The sequence below is a fragment of the Rhinolophus ferrumequinum genome, chromosome 2, assembly GCF_004115265.2.
Source record: "Rhinolophus ferrumequinum isolate MPI-CBG mRhiFer1 chromosome 2, mRhiFer1_v1.p, whole genome shotgun sequence".
NCBI lineage: Eukaryota > Metazoa > Chordata > Mammalia > Chiroptera > Rhinolophidae > Rhinolophus > Rhinolophus ferrumequinum.
In genome coordinates, this window is record NC_046285.1 from 15,925,712 (window position 1) to 15,947,088 (window position 21,377).

General features: G+C 35.5%; 1 pseudogene; it reads right to left on the minus strand.

The window, feature by feature from the left end:
- Window positions 1–1,279: 1,279 nt before the first annotated feature.
- On the minus strand, window positions 1,280–20,724 carry LOC117037916 (elongation factor 1-gamma-like; annotated as a pseudogene).
- Window positions 20,725–21,377: the final 653 nt, after the last annotated feature.

Sequence of the window (21,377 nt, forward strand, 5' to 3'; positions counted from 1 at the left end):
AAAAGTTCTCATTTGTTGGGGGACTGATACATTTTTAATATCTTTATATTCTGAATGAAACAAGGTTTCAGGTGCAGAGATCAGAGTTACTCTCAGTTATAGCAATAACAGAATTGGTTCTTCATGCCCCAAATCTTCCCTTTTATTAGGTGCTGTTACGAAATCAGATGGACACTGCATGTAAACAAATGGGGAATTCTGCACCACAGGAGAGTAACCCAAAATAATATGAGTCTGGGAGCTCAAATACATGCTGCCACCCTCTTAAGGAGAGGGAGACAAACTCTCCTTAATATAAATGAGGTCTCCGCAGGAAGAGAAAGGGAAATACCCTAAATTCTATCTCTTTTAGGGGGCTAAAATATAAATGAATGACTGGGGGAGGGAGGGAGCAGATAGGATGAGTGTGTCCAGGTTTACAGTCCCTAACATGCCTCCATGGATCCAGGTTACATTCTACTTTGATATGTAAAAACACATCTTTGGGAAGTTCAATGTTTCCAAAGTTCTCATTATCTATTTAGTCATCATTTACATTCCAAGATGGTTTCTTAACCCAAGTTCCAGTGAAATTTGCTCAGAAAGTTCTAACCTGGCTCTAGTGACCAGGATGAGTGCACCTTAAACTATCCTCATTTTTTTGATTCTTATTTCTTTTTGAGATTCTGTTTGGGTGATTTCTGCTACCTTCTTTTTAAATTACTGATTTGATTCTCTGCTTCATCAAATCTACTGTATTCTTCATTTCTGTCATTGTATTCTTTGTTTCTGATTGGATCTTTTTAATGCTTTCTATCTCCATTTTTATGTTTCTTATCTCTTTGTTGAACTTCTCCCTGAGATCACTGAGCATCTTTATAACCAGTGTTTGGAACTGTGCATCTGGTCAATTGCTTGTCTCCACTTTGTTTAGCTCTTTTGCTGGAGCTTTGTTCTGTTCTTTTATTTGGGACATGTTTCTTTGTCTCCCCATTTTGGCTGCTTTTCTGTGATTGTTTCGATGTATTAGGTAGGGTTGCTATTCTCCGGTTTTCTACACCTTATGTAGAAGGTGTCCTGTGGGGCTCAATGGTGCAGTCTTCCTGGTCACCTGAGCCGGGTAATCCAGGTGTGTCCCTTCTGTTTGATATATGTTCCCTCTTGTTGCAGTTCAGCCTTGGTTGCTGTTTGCACATCAATGGAAAGGATTGAGTCTCAGGCCGATCGGTTGCAAGGACTGGCCATGACTACAGAGGAGGAGCTGTTGTTCAGGGGCTGACCCTACAGAGCAGGATTTGCTTTAGCAGAGCTCTGGTCCATGCCGAGTCTGCTCTTTGGGTGTGTCCTCCTTGGAGATAGCCAATGTCAAAAGCTGGCCACGAGGCATGCCAGCCTCGAGGCCTCCTGAGAGGGGCCCAAAAGCAGGTCAAGTTCAGCCACAGTTTGTGCTCTGCCCGGAGCCACTTGGCATGAGCCATAAAGCAATCCACAGATGGCCACCACTTGCACTGGTCTTGGTGGTGCCTTGAGAGGCCACAGAGGCCAGCTATTACTAGTGCTGGACTTAAGTGCCTAGCCAGAGGTATGGGATATGCTGAAGCCAGATGCTGCTTGTTTGGATTTTGTGAATCTTTGAGAGGTTTTAGAAAAGTCTGCAGTGTGTGCCAAGCCAGGCTGTTTATATGGAAAAGACACTGGAAACAGCTTGGGTGGGTTCACAATTTGGATGGTGCTGGGTCTCAGGGAATCACCAGTGCAGAGTGCATGAATGGTGATAACAAGGGTGATAGAGACTCAGATATGGAGGTTGCCTGTCTGTATATGACTGGAGGGGGTAGGGTTCAACAAAGAAACGATGGTTTCCCACAGCTCCTTGATCTGACGGAAAGCTGCCCCGTTAGTCCTTGCCCTGCAGCCAGACAATTCAGTTCCTTTCCACATGTCCTGGCTCTTTTCAAGCTGCTTTCTCAGCACTGGACCTCAGAGTGAATGAGTCCATCAGCAAGTAAATCCATATGCAGTCCCTTTAAGAGGACTACCTGGAAGTGCAGCCACCCTCCGTCACACTCAGCCACAATCTCTGCTATGTTTTACATCTGGAAGATGTGGGGACTTTTCTCTCTGGCACCGGAACCCTGGGTGGGGGTTCCTGGTGTGGAGCTGGGACCCCTTGCTCTTCTGGGAGAGGGAGGGGGACCTCCACAGCTGAGATATCCCTCGCAATTTTTAATTGTCACATGAGAGTATGGGACCAGCCTGTTCCTTGTCTATGCCCCTCCTACCAGTCTCAGGGTGGCTTCTTCTGTATGTCCATAGTTGTAGGACTTCTGTTCAGCTAGACTTCAAGTGATTCTCAATGATGGTTGTTCTGTAGTTTAGTTGTAATTTTTAATATGGTCATGAGAGGAGGTAAGCACAGCATTTACCTACTTGGTCATCTGGACTGGAAATCTAAAACGATGTATGCTTAATAGAGAAAATAGTTATTTAAATGGATAAATTCAATAGAACATTGTTAATTAAAACCTGTGAATGTTATTCAGTGGGAAACCAGAACCATGATTTACTTTTATCTCAACATTTTTTAAAATATATTTTACTTTATAATCTGAAACCATTTTGCTTTTCACCATTTTTATAATATTCAGTATTAATTGATTTATAATAAAGAATCTTGCCTTTTGTTGGTGCTTAACAATGTTGGTAGTGAATGCTGGATTAAGTAAAAATGATTGAAGAACTTACAACAGTATATATACCTTACATTACATACACTTATTATATTAAGGGAAGTATTTTTATGGATATATTTATATCACTTTACTTTAAAATTACAGAATTAAACATTTTAACAAAAATGTTGTTATTTTGGTAACAATAGAATTCATTTTAAATGAGAACATTGGAACAAATGTGTGGAAGTCAAAACACTGTAACTTATAGGATGCATCATTTTCTTTAACATCTCTATGAAATCATACCAATGTCAATATCTGACACAATGTTTTAATTTTATTTGTTTTTGGTGTCTCTTTTTAGCATTTCAATAAAGTATGTCATTTTTTCATTCAGTAAGCACAAATTTATTTCATTCAAATATGTAAAGTATCATTCTAGCCATTGAGTAATATGATGATGAATAAAATAAAACGTTGTCATTAAGAAATTCACAAGAGTGTAGGAGAGATTGTCAACAAATAGGCCATTGCAATACTAAATGACACAGTATAAAACATATAATGGATAATTTTGGAAGAAACACATCAATTATCAATTGAGTTCTGAGAGAGAGAACACTTTTCATGTGGAGAAGGCATCTAAGATGATTACTGAAGGATATATAAAACTCTATAAAGTGAGAACAAACATTTTGGGGAGAGGAGAGAGCAATAAGAAAAAGTAACATGTTTGCAGATCCAGAATAAAGGGAACTTGAACACAGAGGTGACACTGGAATTAGAATTATGTTAAAATAAAAGTGAATGTTTATGTAAAAGTCATTTAATAACATCCTGGAAGTTTATCCTGAAAACAATGCAGAACCTCTGAAAGATTGTAACAAGGAAGTGATAACCAGGCTTATGTTTTAGAAAAGTCACCAATAATAAACAGTGACCATTCATATATGTCTACATGACTATGTTAGCAGCATTGGAATTCTTTCTTAGAAGTATAACTTGCTTGTTGGATTTTTTTTTGGGGGGTGGGGGAACATATATATATATATATATTCCTGGATTGTAGTGTTTTCTATACCCCAGCAAAATTACCAAAGCTCCTTGAGGATGAAGGCAATAACTTTGATTCTACACAGAGTATTTTACATAATAAGACTTTAACAATCAGGTTTTCAATTGATTGACAGCTTCACCCTTGTTTGTGAGTATTAGGATGCCTGCCAGATTATGGTAATGCAGTTTTAATAGGAAATGGTTTTTTTTGTGCATGCTGTTGCTCTTTCCCTTCAGCAACAGTTTCACTGATTTCTGTTTTAAGCTTTAAAAAAAAAATAAACTAAACAAACATTAATTATAGTCATCTCAGTAAGATAAGAAGATGAATTGAGTTTTCTGCTTCTACAAAATAGTATCTCTGTGGTAAAGTATTTTTTCCACTGGTCTCTTTTAAAACAGATTATTGTGTAGAAGACCAATGCAACCAAGAAATTGGTAGTGTTTATTGCTTGTCTCTAATAGAAATTACATTTTATGGAGAATTGAGATTGATTACCCTTATCTTGACAACTGAAGATTGAGGGTGTATACTATGTAATAGTGTATAGGGGAAATGTTTAACACCTTAGTTACTAGGTTTTTAAAACCAGAATTATAGAGAGGTTCTATCTGATACAATCATTTCTAATTTTAAAAATAACATCATTTAATCTATATAGTGAATTATACTTTTACTGATTTGTTTTCCTAAAACAAACAAAAAAACCCCCACACTTTATTGATTAACAGAAAATCTGGTTTGGACTCAATTTTCTTTACTATCAAGATACAATAAGAGAAGAAGTAGGACAAACATAGGTTGTAATTAAGTTGTAATTATGAGAAATTTAGCCATGTATTTTTCTAACATCAGATGTAGGAAAGTACTAAGGACTTTATAATGATATTGATCTCTGTAAAATATATTTCTCAGTTCTTACCCTCATTCTATGCTCCTAGAAATTAATAATAAAATGTATTTTCTAGTCATATAAAATATTGTCTTAGCAATATAGTTTCCATGAAATAAAAGTTTCAGGCCCAATTATGTTATAATTTAGTTGTATCTATGAAACCACCTATGGATATATTGAGATACATGGTTCCCTTGTATTATGTTCATTGGCTTACTGCCAATGACTTAAAAAATGGTTAAATATAATTAAGACTGAGTTATAGCTAATTTCTGGGGATATAGTATACACCACAGGGACTATACCTAATGACTTTGTATTGTATATTTGATAGTTGCTAAGAGAGCAGATCTTAACAGTCACATGACAAGGAAAAAAACAAAAAGCTATGTGAGGTGATAGATGTTAACTAAACTTATTGAACTAATAATTTCACAGTATATACATATATCTAATCCTTATGTTGTATACACTAAACTAATAGAATAGTATATGTCAAATATATATTAATAAAACTGATTTTTTTTTAAATAACAGACCTGAGCATTCTACCTTATTCCTGATTTGGAAGCCAAATTTAAAAATTTTACATGAGATTATATAAATATATATTTGATGATACAGCTGCTGAATCTTATTACATAATTTCATTGTTTCAATGTCAAGGCCCCTAGGAATTAAATTTAATGCTGACTTTTGGAGAATATGAACTGAGATAATTTTGAATGGACCAGTGTACAGATTTTATGATCTCGAGGCATAGGGAAAAAGTCACCTTTGTGAAGATATTTTCATACTGTCACTTGATATTTCATTGATCAAGAGACATTTCTTGCATTCTAAAATGTGTTTGTACCTAGACTACAAATATCCTCAGAGGAAGAAACCCTATCATTTTATCACCATTAACAATCTGGTTATCAACTTGCATTCTAGCTGAAAACTAGTATCTAATGCATAATATACTGTGAAACAGTAAACTTGAAGGATGAAACATTGTCCAAAGAGGGTTCCCCTGGTTAGGCATTGTGCATACAAAATGTAACAAGGAATACCCATCCATCCAGGGCGGGGTGAAAATAAGGGTCAATGAGGTAGGTCAGGAGTGCTGTAGGGGCATGGAAGAGGACAGTGATTACCTGGGCTTATTTCATGATTTGCCTAAGGCAGGGCTCGACCTCAAGTAGCAGCAAGTATGTTCCAATCATTGTTGGACTCGAAGTAATCTATAATATTCAGTTAATTTGTTTTACCTGCTGAATAAGACTGGTTCCTTAGTTATCATTGTAAATACAATACCTGAATGTACAACACACAGGGTCATAGAGAAAACTGAACCAGTGGGAAATGGTTTGATGTAATAGCATTTTATCTGGAAGATCAATGTACAAATCTCTTTGAATTTAAATTATTGACCATCTTTAAATTATTAAATATTTATACATTGTCTGAAGGGGAAGATTTACTGACCATTTATAGAATTCAAACTAAAGATAAATTCATTATACAATGTAATATACATTAGATTTTATAAAAGACTTTTATGTGAAATATATATGTATTTTTGAAATAAAGGAAAATACACTTGTTACTATTTTACTATGCAATGGCAGTTTGAAATTCATTTTATTTAGAATTGAATTATTGAATAACATTAAGTAATATGAAATTTTCGATATTGAAAAGGAACAAAAAGTATGCTAACTCTGCATGGTAAGCACACAATTTGATATATAGATAATGTATTATAGAATTGTACACTTGAAATCTACGTAATTTTACTAACCATTGTCACCCCCAATAAATTTAATACTAAGAAAACAAATAAATAAAAATAAATAATGTCACCAAAAAAACGGTATGCTGTCTTTCACAGAACTTCAAAGACAATTTGTCACAATGCTATTTTTAATTGCAACTTATAAACAACTTTAAGTTGTAACGTTGATGAGATAATTTTAACAGATCAGCATACTTTGTGGTTGTTGCATTTGTACATTCTGGTAGGAAATAGCAAAATTATATTTTGAAAGCAATTCATAGAACTTTTAAGTTAATTTAGTACGAATATGCTATTTCAAACTTAACATGTCAATAGAATGTACTTAATGAATATTTATTGAATGAAAGCAAACATAATTGATAACTGAAAATACTTTATCTAGGTGCTGTTACACATGAACTATCAATACTAAATAATAGCATTAAAGCACTAAAATTAGAATTATGTAACAGAAACGTATTATGTGATTTGACCACGATAGCCAGTGTTTATGGGGTTAGGTATTTTATCCTTCATTTGAGTTATCAGATCAAAGCCTGATTATTCCTCACTTTCATTAATGAATTTGAACACACGTAGTACTGTCCCTATAGCTACTGCATATTTGACTTTATTCATCACCACCGCTAATGATTATTTAACTCTGAGGATTAAGTATATCCCCTTCAGTTTGCCCTTTGCTTTACTTTGTGAATATAGTAGCCCTTTGACCTTCCCTTACTGATCAGGGGACACAGTTGTAAGTTGCAGATTGGGAGCAATTTTTTATTCCTTTGATGTTTTCGAAGTGATTGAATAATTTCAAGCTGAGTGAAAAGTAACTTCAGGTAAAGAATATTTCAAGATATGTGAACTAAACGGTGTGAGATGAATGATGAATGTTTCTTCTTAATAATATATTTTGGCCCTCCCCCATTAACTACAACAATTCTGTCCTAATAAATTTTATCAGCTAAAAGATTCTTGGAATTTTAAACAGAAATCCTAAATAAGATATGTAATAAAAATTGCATATGCTATACTATGAATCTCTACATGTCAATGGTATCAATACGATGGCTACTCCTTTGTTCATATAAAACGTTATATTGAAGTTAAACAAATAAAGACAATGTGTAATAAATATCTATTGAATAAAAATAAAGTATTTGCAGCAAGCAGTGGAAAGCAACTAACAAGCTCCTTGAGACAAACCCAGATGGAGATTCCAGTTCTGCTTCTTTGAGTCCATTTGGAAGGTTATTTCATTTTTAAAGTTCGGCATCTTGTGTACAATGAGAACAATCACACCAACCTCACAAATTGTTCTAATGGGTGAATATCACAATATATACAAAATACCAGCATAGGGCCTGGCACATGGTAGGCGTTCCTTGAATTAACATTCTTCTCTTTTTAAATCTATATCCAATAATCTGAAATTTTTCAGTATTGTAAATCTATCTTTAAATATGTCATTTTGTGGTGGGTTTCCTTCTTTAGTCGGGGTAGAGAGCATTTACATTGAAACTAAAGTAAATATACACTATCTAATTTTTGAGCATGGTTTCCAAACGATCTCAAAACAAAGTTTGGAACACTTGCCTCAGCTGTTGTAATAGATTTAAGAGCTGTCATGTTAAGAAGGTTGTGAGATACTGACCTACAAAAATCAAACTCTACAATATAGTTCTTGGTTCCTTTTATTTTTGCATCCTCCCCATATCTTGGGAACTATATTTATTTACCACTGCACTCTCCTTAGAAAACTGATCTACTCATTCTATGAGAAGTTTTCCATGAATAAATAAATCTTACTGTAAGTACTCCTTTTCTCTGCATTTCATTAATAATTATGTTAAGATCCTAGAATAAAATACACACTTGAATACTAAAATTTTATTATTTTTTTGCTAATTTTGATAAGTGTTGGGATATTTACTTTCTTTTACATATTAAGAAACGGTTTGTTAAATAAATTAAGACTATGAGTAAGTTTTTTTTGTGGGTAAGGGGGATATTTAAATCATAAAATAAAATGTTTCAAGCAACTTTTAAAGTTATAGAATCAGTTTCAAAACAATTGCCTGCTGATTATACATAATACAAGTCTGACAATTATGTCCATGAACTTGCCACCATGCTCTTACATTGGCAGCACTGTACAAACAGCTCTATAAGGTTTTGTAACCTTGGTATATCAGTGTCTCACAACTGTGTTTGTGTCGACATGTGGTGGTGTCTTGCTGAGTGGCGTTCATTATTGTTGTTGCGTGATTTTGTGTGCCGTCGTGAGAATATCTGAGCTTAAATTAGAGCAATGAACAAACATCAAATTTGTTGTTAAACTTGGCAAGAGTGGAAATGAAATCAGGGACATGTTAGTCCATGACTATGGGGATAATACCGTGCAGAAAACAGCACTGTACAAATTGATTAATCATTTTTCTGAGGGGAGAGAACGCATCACTGATAACTTGAGGTCAGGGCAGCCAGTAACGAGCAGAACTGGTGAAAGCATTGCAAAAAATTGTTGAATTGTGCATCAAAATTGTCGGCTGACTGTGAAAAGAATAGCAGATCAAGTAAATACAGATAGAAAAACAGTTAGGAAAATCTTAACTGAAAATCTTGACATGAGAAAGGTGTGTGCAAAAATGGTCCCCAAGGAGCTCACTGATGAACCAAAGCAAAGGAGAGTCGAAGTTTGCCAAGACCTTTTGGAGAGGCAAGACGATGTTTTGGGCCATGTTATCACTGGTGATGAGACATGGGTGTACCAATACAACCCTGAAACAAAGCGTCAAAGTGCACAATGAAAGTCAGCCAATTCACTACCACCAAAAAAGTTCCGTCAGTCTAAATCAAAAGTCAAAATGATGTTGCTAACATTTTTTGATATCAGAGGGATTATTCATTATGAATTTGTACCAAGTGGACAAACAGTTAACCAAGTTTACTATTTGGAAGTGCTGAAAAGGCTGTGTGAAAGTTAGATGAAAATAATCTGAACTTTTTGCTAACAATTCATGGCTCTTGCATTATGAGAAGGTACCAGCTCACATGGCACTGTCTGTGAGGGAGTTTTTAGCCAGTAAACAAATAACTGTATTGGAACACCCTCCCCACTCACCTGATCTGGCCCTCAATGACTTCTTTCTTTACCCAAAGATAAAGGAAATATTGAAAGGAAGGCATTTTGATGACATTCAGGATATCAAGGGTAACACAATGACAGCTCTGATGGCCATTCCAGAAAAAGAGTTCCAAAATTGCTTTGAAGGGTGGACTAGGCACTGGTGTTGGTGCATAGCTTCCCAAGGGGGTACTTCGAAGGTGACCGCAGTGATTCAGTAATGAGCTATGTAGCACTTTTTCTAGGATGAATTTGCGAACTTAATTGTCTGCCCTCATCTGACTTGTAGTCCACCTGCCAATCTGTACTCAGCGGAAAGGCAAGCTGCTGGCCTGGGAAGACCCAGACTCCCTAAATGGAGGTGCTATTGTTGGTTCCAAAGAGGTTGACACTGGTGAAGGCATTCTTCCTCAGTTTGTCCAATCGCTGGAACATTCCAGTGATGCGGTTGCAACTCCTGAAGGTCTGGGTGAGCATTTTGCGGAAAGCGGTAGGTACTCAGAGTACCACAGCGACTGGCCATCCATATTAAACTGCTCCCAAATATACGGAAGCGCACAGAGAGTGTGTCCTCGTCAGAGTACTTGTGCTTAAACTCATCCAACACAGAGGCACACTTGGGTATGGGAGCAAAGCAATCCTTGGCTTTCTGCTCAGCAGCCAGCACCTACTCACATTCGTCCATCTCCTCCTCAGGAGCGGGAGCAACTGCCTTTTTCTCCTCTTTCTGCTCAACCTGGGTTTTGGCTTCTCCTCCTGAGAACCTGTCTCCTTCTGTGGAGTGTCCTTTTTAGCCTGGCTCTCTGCAAATTTTTTAGCATCAAACTGGGCTATTTTCTCACAGAGTTTTACCTCTCCTAAGACATCCCAGAACTGGGGTTGGTTAATGCAGGTGAGGAACCAGCGGTTGGTATTGGGAAACGCCTGGCAGAAAGAAGCCTCCAGGACCTGTTTCTAGAGCCATAGCAGGGTGCAGACAACCGTGATGTCAGCCAGTGTCACACATTAGGCCACCAGAAAAGTCCTCATCTTCAAATGAGCATCCTGTAGCTCCAGAATTGGCCTCACCTTCTGCTTTGCATTCTCTGTGGCCTGCTGGTTGTGGTGCATGATGCCCAATGTGGGAACACCCAGGTGCTGGCAGGGGGAACTATGTCGCTATCAGCAAAGCTCCCTTACTGTACCAGCTGTGCTGCTGCCTCTGAAGAACGTCCCTGAAGCTCTTCACCGCTCACGGATTCAGCAATGGCATTGCTCTCGGTCGTCACACAGAATCGTCACCTTCAAATGCTGGAACCTTGCCACGTAGAAATTTACAGAGAAATTCAGGGGTGAGGTTGGTTTGACCAAAGTGGAAGTGGGGTGGTGCAGAGAGCACGCGGACCTGAGCCCCACTACACTGAGCGGCAATGAGGGCCTTGGAACCCTCCAGTCTTCAGGGTGTATGTACCTGGCGCCATGGTGATTCCACAGAGAAAAACTTTTCTCTGTGTTTTTATTTAAAATGATACTCAATACAATTTAAATCAGTCATTTTAACATATTAAGAATGATATTATTAAATACACTAAGTGACCAACATCATTAAATATGAATAAGTGGCAAAGTTCATTATTTGATCATTAATGCTGTTTTTTTTCTGTACAGAGAAATAGAGTGCATTAATTTTGTATAAATGAAATAAAACATTCTTGTTCATAACAAGCTATAATTGTCTTCTAAGTTTTTACTTGTATAAATATAATAGCAGTGAACATTTTCCTACATATCTCATTAGTTCTTAAAGATTGAGTTTTTGCAATGGAATTACTGGGTCAAGGATGAGAAAACACTTTAAGGGTTTGAGAACACATTATCAAATTAATTTCTAAGAAGGTTATACAAATTTACCCTTCCAGCAATGTTTTAGGACCTATATTTTTCTACACTTAGTACCATGACTTCTTAAATCTTGAGTTACTTGGGTATGACACTCGACGTTTTTTATTTTCATTTTTAAAATTTTCTTCCCACTCCTACTCCAGTTCTAAATCCTATGCCTAATAATATCATCTAACCTTGATGGACAATTTAATAGGCCAGTCACTGTATTATCTCACTGTGTCACCCTAGTATCTCTTTAGGGAGAAACTGAAAAAGTTATTTATAAGCTATAACATTTTTATGATGCATTTGTCCTTTATGTATTTTCTTTGTGAAAAAATTTAACTTCTATTCACAACTTCTGCCATTTTACTATTAAGGACTTTTTTATTTTTATATTTAATGAATTAATTTATTTTTGAGTCTTTTACTGTAGTAAAATACACAATAAAAATCACATAAAATTTACCATCTTAACCACTTTTAAGTGTACAGTTCAGAGTATTAAATACATTTACATAGATAAACAAAATGTGATGTACAGGGGGTGCCAAAAAAGTACATATATTTTCACAGATGTTATCTATGCTCAAGCAGTAGTTCGCTGTAATCAGAATTGTCTGGATTGCTGATGGTAACCACTTTGAGCACCTCTTGTAATTGCAGAAGTTAAATGTGACTTGTATTCATCTTTTGTTATCAGTATATATTGAGTATCACAATTAATACAATTTATTTTCCTTTCTTAAAATGTGTATACATTTTTTGGCACCCTCTTTATGTGTGTGTGTGTGTGTGTGTGTATATGTGTATATATATATATATATATATATATATATATATACACATATACTCACAGACACATACATATATATAATATATGTATATCTATATGTATAATCAAATATTATTTGGTCTTAAAAAGGAAGGAAATCCTATAACATGCCACTCTCACATGGATAAACATTGAGGACATTAGATTTAATTTATTTTTACTGATTTAACCTTTTTCTTATTATCAGTGTTTGTGTTCTAATATAAGAAGTGGGAAATGGGATTTAATAACAAAAGTGTTATAACCAATTATTTGATAAAATATCTATTCATTTTTATGGGGAACATTGCATGTGACAGTTGGTTGAAACACTCTTGGTTAGAAGTTTCAAAATTAGAATGTAAGCCATCAACTGCAGAATCTATATATAGACCACAAAAAATCCCAGGGATAGTGAGAACTACCTGATTGTCTCTTGTCAGACAGAGGCAGTCTGATATTGGGTGGCCCTGAAAACCATATTGATGTCAGGACCCCAGGATCATTTATCACTTGATCAGTTAAAATTCTTGCTTGCACCAGCCTATTCTTTAATTATGAGCTGGGTTGTTTTTCAAATCAGGAATTGGTAAGTTTGCCTTCAAGGAGGGAAAACAAGGGGTTCCCCAATATTTAATTTGGTTATGTGTTAGATTTATATTCATGTCTAAATTTTGAAATACTTAGAGGGATGAAAATTGAAACAGTATATATTTCAAATCTTCCATTCTAGTAGCTGTATTGTTTTAAACAAAGGCCATTTCATGAATACTTTTCTCCAGCTACTTCCTAATCAGACCTTACTGTATCTCATCTTTGCCTAGCTCATGGGCTCTGACAGGGAAATAACTCACTACACAATTTTTCTGGGCTAATGATATTGGTATGTATAGGTCATTTTGGCTTTCAAGTCCAAATAAATTTCAGTTTCCTGATAAATAAAAATTCTTGTAAATGACCTAAAAATATGGTCTCTCAAATATTGCTATTTAAATCTTGCTAGCCTAAGAAAAGAGATATTATCATTTTTTATGGATTAATTAAATTAGTAGGGATTACTATATTTTTCATGTCTTTGCATTAAAATATATTCTACACAACAATTAATTTTTAAAAAGTTAAAATTCTCTGTCCAACATTATTTATTCAGACATGAAATTGGAAGAAGTTACTGCTCAAGGACCATAAGGTGCAGTCTAATATTTATTCCAGAAAGCAGAGCAAAAAAAAGCAACTATCTGCGCAAAATAGAAGATGTGTTCTTTTCTGAATCTATAGGAACTGGAGATCAGGAATTGTTTTGAAAAGAAGGCAGAAAGACATCCAGTACAATTTCTGAGGATTGATATTAATCTGTTGCATATTATGAGTGAGAAAATAATAACTTCAAATATCAAATAATGTATCCAAAAATGGAAACATTTAGCAATTATGTTAATTTGTAATGAATAAGAAATAAAGGATTAGAAATCAACTGTGCCACATCAAACAGTTGTATAATATAAAGAGACTTGGGGGAGGGTAGAATTAAAGTAGGCTTTCTGTTCTAATCTCAGTGGCTTTATATTTTATCTATACAGATTTGTTTTTGCCTTTTTAAGTTTATTTGAATTAGTTTAACATATGACTTAAATTTTAATTTATAAAATGACTGCTTTTTTTCTCACTTATTCTCAGAGGATTGACTTCAGACAAGATTATTGATGAAGCTAAAATCATAATGTTCGGCTTGTTTTAATTCTTAAAATGTGTTGGGGGGGACAGAGCCCCAGAAAGCAGTTTCCAGGCTCTCGGCCTCACATAGAAAGGTACTGGCTCAGGCAGTAAATGGCCATCGACTGTGATCAAATGGCCATCAGCTGTGGCTAGTTGGCCGTCAGCTGTAACCAGTGAGCCATTGGGCAGTAATATAACTGCCGTGGCTACGCTAGCAGCAAAGAGTGGGGGCTAGCAAGTAGATGGTGGCTGAGCCTACAAGCGGAGCAGTGAGGGTTGCGAACAATCTGGCTCCTGCATCCTGTGTCTCCAACCCAGCCGCCGGCGAGAATAGTGGTATGACTCCCCTACCTATGGCTCCGTGGGTGTTCCTTTTTGGCCTCACCATGTCCTGCGTTCTTATGTGGGGAGTGGGAGCAGAGACCCCGCAGGCCTCCCTGCACGACAGTGTGTAAAGGTTTCACTCTAATATAACAGGAGTTATTTGCAGTGAAATAAATAATTCAGGACATATACATCCGATTGTAAAATCTCTGGGAAACTAGGCCCTTATTTTAATAGCATCAATTTTGCTGGGGGGAAAAAAAAAAGACCTGCTAGAATACTCACATGTTTGTTAAGAAAAAATATTAGGTTCTTATTCAGTCACCAAAAAATTCTCAAATTCTTTATGAGAGCATATGTTAGAAATGACGCAAAAATGTCTCAGATTGGATTAAAGAAGAAGTAAAATTGACTGCTTTCAGTGACTAAAACATCAAGAGAGCTCACCCTCTCTATAGGAGCTCAAACAATGTCTGCCTTCTTTGGTCAGTTTTATGCTCACATCCCATGTTACACAGCTAAGGATTCTCCACTGTGTTAGCTAAGTGATTACAGCAGTTTCATACTCCACATTCTCCCATGTCATCTTTAGATAGAGGAAAGAGTGGGGTCTCTAACTGTAATACCTATGGCACAAATGCATTTCCTGAGAACTCTGTTCACAAACCTGTCTCTCATGGACCAGAGAGATGTGATATGTTGATTGGCTTCAGCCAATCACGCCACATTCTTGGAGCTGAGGGTAGAATACTTTTCACAGTAATAACATGTATAACAATGGGAGAAGGGCAAATTTCTCATTAAAAAAAAATCATGGCCATGTGGCTAGTAGAAGCTACCCACATGAGAGCCAAGGAGTATTTGTCCACGACAAATAATACTATTGATGTTAGGTGGACTGGCTGAGTTGAACAAGTGAAGTAGTGGGGTGTAATCAAAATGCAACTATAATTTTGTCTCCCACTACCCCTCACTTAGGGAAACATTTTTCTTCTACCACTCACTGACAACTCTGGCTAGTCTCAGGATTTTTCTGTCACTCTTAGGTAATAAGGAATCCCAAGGTTATTTTATTCACAAAATGAGGTTTTGATTCCAAAAGTGGAAGGTTGTTTCTGAAGTATTTAACACTTTAATCTTTATTCAAGAGCAGGCCTTTCCCAGTACTTCTTTTCATCTAGATCTTAGTTGCTGGTGGCTTCCTTACTTTTTGGAAGGAGATGTATTTGGCTTCCTTATACCATATTTACTTATTTACTCGGTATAGTGACGGACCCCTCTGGGGTTGGAGTACCTGGAGGGAGGAAAGGGAATGCTCTCACCTAACTGAAACTATCTTACGATGACTTTGGCTGTCTGTAAATGGGAGATATTTGAAGCTCACTCCGTGGTCTTTGGTGATGTCGTGAAATCTTCAGAAGTCCCTTGCTGGCTCTCTCTATCTGCAGCCCTCATGGGATAGAGGATTTCTCGCCTTTAGCTGGCTCTTTGGTCTTCCTTAGCTTCTTATTCCCAAGGGTTTTCTTCACATTCTCTGACAGACATTCTCTTAGATTAAATTCTTTTTTAAATGAATCTAGATTGACTTCCATGTTTGGCCGACACATGAGAGACACACTGTTACATGTTTTGCCTTGCCAGCATTGGAAGGGCAATTACTTTCTAAATATAAGTCTCAGTTCTCTCTTTGCCTAGATGTCTTAGGCTGATAGACATGATGTCGGGTATCTTGAGATTCTTTAGACATCCCTAACATACCCCTCGAGTATGCGCTGGAGAGTTCATATGAGCTGTACAAGAGAGTTTTCTTGAAGTTCCTTCTACGACTACCTCCCACCCATCTAGTTCCCCTCCCTTACCACATCCTGTCTTAATTTGCCACTTAATTTGTCATTTCAAAGCTAATTTTAGAATTTTAGGATCAGCTCCTAATGGCATCACGGTTTAAAATTTTCAATTTGAATACTATCATAATAGCAATACCAGTCTGTCATGTCAGCACAGTAGAACTGAAGATCGTTATCTACATTATTCCTTATATTTTGATTCCCATAACAATCTGTCTGATACATGACACATGAGAAAAGATCCGCATTAGCCAATAAAGCAAATGTTTATTGACTTTTCCTATGTGATAGTTTTGTCTGAATGTGCTTTACATGTGCTAATATATTCAAACTCTTTAGTAGTCAATGACATATATACTAATAGTATTTTAATTTTACAAATAAGGAAATGAAAGCCCAGAAAAACTAGGTGATCTGACTCAAATTCACAGACATAACATGGCACACCTAGAATTTAATGGTAGATACATGACTCCAGATCTCCAATTCTTAACCACCTATGTTTCTACCTTCTAAAGATTACTGAATGTCTATATTTCTCAAAGTATTTCAGGTTACATAGAAAGTAATGTTGCAAGGGAGTTATTTCTGTGTAACAAATTAATTAGAAGGTAAGTAAAAGAGCAAGTCAATGAGTAAGTATTAATATACTGTCTTTTTTAGCTCAAAGAAAAATGGAGCCCCTTCCCTCTGAATTATATATCTTACCAGCTAAGATTAATTTATGCTGCACAATTTGCACTCTTTTACACAAATTTTCCTTGAGGCTGAAGCTGTTGGAAGAGCTTTCTGGAGAGAACATGACAAATGACTCCTTCAGCGCCTCAGCGGTGTCCCTGAGTTTAAGGCATGTGGGCGAAGGACACTCGTCTGAATTAGCAATACATTGCACCCACACTTTTCCATGATACAAAGCTCTGTTTGGTTAGTCATAATAATAATAATAATAATAATAATAATAATAATAATAATAATAATAATAATTTAAACACTCCCATCCTAGGACGTTAAACTTTTAAGTAAATACCAGTCTTCTTATTTAGAGGAGTTCAGTGGCCCGAAGTTCTTTTCTCCTGGCACGGATAAAACGTACGTCATGTAACATGATCATCTCCTGCTCTCCTTACACACAAGTTGTAGTTAAGGTCATATCATGTCGTATTCTGCGCACAACGATTGTTCCATGTTGTGCGCCGATGTTGCACTAAGTACAGTATCATTCATCCTAGATGACTCCCTTGAAAATTGCTTCTAAAAGTTTGTGCCAAAAAATGCTCATGAAGTTAGCAATTTACTATCCTTTAGCTATTAAGCTCCTGAAAACTGTCACTTCAGGAAATTGGATACTGTACCCTGTAAAACATGTTGTTCAGAAGCTTGGCTTCAACAATGACTACCTATCATCCATCAGGCTTGTGAGTGTTGCGTTTAGTCAGCTGTTAAATTTAATACTATGACGACATTCAGATGTCAGGAAAAGATAAATACTGAAATCTCATGCAGTGTTTTGCCTCTGAACAAACTGAAGGTGTTCATATCGGTGCTATCATTTGCCGTTTATGTTTTCTTTCTTTAGCTATTGAGAGTCAAGTTGTGTCCGGGCACTTGCAGGTTCGTTCTATTTTAAATCATGGTTAGTTTCATTGATGTGAACAGACACTATTGCCATCACTTGCAGATAATGTCAAGTATTGAGAGCTAAGATTTTTATTTCAAGTCTTCCCCAACAATATCTATTGTTCTTTATTGAATATCTAGGACAAACTCCTTTAATATGGGCTGTACTAAATTTGCTATTTGTGACCAATTTAAATGGTCAACATATGAGTAAGCTTATAACAAGTAAAATGTATATATACCTGTAGCGATAATTAAAAGGTTGGATCATAACTCAAATGAATGCTTACCTTTCAAAGCTTGACTAAAGGTTCTGTTCCAGTATGAAGCTTCCCCGGGCTTTTCATCCTACAGTGACTTCTCTCTGTTTCAAAATCACAGCATTTATCCTCTTATCTGACAAGTAATCAAGTCCTCAATACAGCAATTTGGCATCTTTTGAAGTATGATATTGTCATTTAACATATGTGTTAATATTTTATATTTTAAACTCCACAGTAATGAGCATAGTAAATTTGTAGTTTATTCAAATGATGCTAGAAAATAGAGTTAGAATAACGGATTATAGTTCTGGCACTGAATGCATCACTTAAAGTCTAACCTAGAGATTTATTAGTATTTTTTAAAATAAGCTACAAAAGTAACTTCTATACACATCTTTTGACATTTTACTATTGAGGGCTGTCCTTTATATTTTTATATTTAATGAATTAACTTATTTTTGAGTCTTTTATTGTGGTAAAAAACAAATCACATAAAATTTACCATCTTAACTACTTTTAAGTGTGTACCGTTGAGAGTGTTAAGTATATTTACATAGATAAACAAAATGTGGTATTTTATATATAAAACCGGATATTATTTGGTCTTAAAAAAGAAGGAAATCCTATAACAGGCTACTGTCATATGGATAAACATTGAGGACATTAGATTTAATTAACTTTTAGTGATTTAACCTTTTTCTTATCAGTGTATTTTTGTTATAATAGAAGAAGTGGGAAATGGGATTTAATAACAAAAGTGTTATAGCCAATTCTTTGATAAACTATCTATTCATTTTTATGGGGAACATTGCATGTAACAGTTGGCTGAAATACTCTTGGTTAGAAGTTTCAAAATTAGAATGTAGGGCATCAACTGCAGAATCTATATATAGAATCTACACATAGAATCTATATATAGATCACAAAAAATCCCAGAAATAGTGAGAACTACCTGATTGTCTCTTGTCAGAGGCAGTCCGATATTGGGTGGCCCTGAAAGCCATATGGGTGGCCCTGAAAGCCGATATCGGGTGGCCCTGAAGTCCTTAATGTAAGAACCCCCGGGATTATTTATCACCTCCTAAATATAAGGTCAGTTAAAATTCCTGCTTGCAGCAGTCTATTCTTTAATCAAGAACTGGGCTGTTTTTTAAAACAGGAATTGGAAACAAATTGTGTTTTATTCATAAGAATGGAACAACAAATAAATTAGAGACACATACAGCAACATGGATGAATTTCAAGGGTATTATATTAAACAAAAGAAGACAGCATAAAAAACACACTCTAAGTGAATCAACTTATATGACATCAAAGTCAGGAAAAATTAATTTACCATAATAGAAATCAGACAATGGTTGCCTCAAGATATTGGGATGGTGGTAGGAATTGCCGGGAAACGGGAATGAGGAAACTTCCTTGGATAATGGAAAAGTTTGAGTGATGGTTTAAGAAGTGTATAAAATATGAATCAATATGAATCAAATTTATTGAATCAATACTTAATATTCATTCATTATATTGAAGATGAATTGTAGCTTATTTCCTAGACTTTGGTGATTACAAATCTACCTTTTAAATTATCTTGAGTAAAGTTAGTATATTCAATAGATCTTGAGTAAATCTTCCGTGTTACTATTTATAACTACAAATAAAATTGTATGTTGTCTTTGTAACCTTACTAAATATGCTTATGATAGTAGATTTCTTGGTAGATTCCTTAGGATTTTCTAAGCACACAATCATTCCATCTCTAAATAGTCTTGTAATTTTTCATTTCCAATCATTATGTAATTAATTCTTGTTCTTGCATTATTGTATTGGCTAGTAACTTCAGTGCAATTTTGAATAGACTAAAATCTCTTCACTCAAATTTCAGATGACCTTGGGCAGGTGATATGACAAATGATAGAGTCCTTGTTGGATATTAGTAACTAGTATAATTGCGGTGAGCTCATACCAAAGATAAGGGAGGAAAGATTTGAATTTTTATTGAATAAAGTCAAATGTAACAATCAAGGAATGTCTTAGACAATGAGAAACACAAGGTGATCCAAAATTTGAATGAATTTGACTTTGAAGTGGTAATGGGTTGGAATTCAAGATTACCTCTTGTGTCAGACTGATTTATAATATATTTGTTCCTTTATTGATGGAAATAATGTTATCAAGGGAAGAACAAACTGAATCTATCTAAAAATAAAAATTATGCAGAAATAACTAGGACAGGGAAACCAACTAACATCCTTGTAAGAGAGAATTAGCCTCAGAGAGCAGTTCAGTCTTTAAAACTGCCAATAAGGAATTTAAATTTAAGCCTTATTATTGGGGTACATGGGGCTTCTTAGTAAGAGCCTTCTGTCTCATTAGGGAGACCATCTCAGGGATGATGTAGATGCCTGATCACTGCACTGTACACCTGAAGCTGAAGCTGAACAATAATGAATGTCAACTACATGTATATATATATATATATATAGTTACAAGAAGTGGAGTACAGCATTAGTAATAGAGACAGTGGAAACGTAATGGCTGTGTACAATGTCAGAGGGGTAGTGGATGGAAGGAGGAAGGTTGTCACTGTGTAAGGAATATAAATGATAAATGTTTAACTTTTACATTGTTTTGTACACCTGAAACTAATTTTAAAAAATGTTAAAAGAAAAGAGGGCTTTTTTTTCTGAGATACTTGAGATCTATTTTCCGAGACTGTGCCTGCATTTGACCAAGCAATATGATCAACTCTGTTACCATCCTCAACGCTCTCCCCTGCCATTGTGCTACCCACCAAAAGAAGCATGTTGCTGAGTGCTAAGCTTGTACTTCTAAGCTCTTTGGTAATGGTACCAAAGACACTTAGTATGTTGTTATGTTAACTCAGTTCATGTGAGTGATGGACAGGATGGGTCTGTTTTTCTCGAGCATGAATATTACCTCTTTCCTCAACCATTTTTCTATATTATTTTCTTTGAACTCTCCAATTATGTCTCTGGCTTTTTTTTTTTATTAATATTGACAACGAACTGAATTCCATTTATCTTTCATTGATGGTTCATATTTAATTAGAAAATGATAATATTCCCTTTCTGTTTATATTAATATTTCACAATTAATTAGAAATTGATAAAAATTGATATACAGGCTCACGTGAAATTAGAAAATAAATGAAGGAGGCTCTAGAAGAGATATAGTAATCCCTGCTCATCATGTTTAATATTACATGAATTATTTCCTTCAGTGTTTCTGTAGGAAGTTGCTTTTATTCCCAACTGAATCACTAATATGTTACCTCATGCAATAGGTTCTTGTAGGACCATCATTGTATTGGTCACTTTGTATAATTTTTAATAGAGGGCCGTATAAAAATGCTTTGGGACACATACTCTAAAGACAGGCACGCTCTGTCAGTTTCCTTTTCATCTTTGTCTT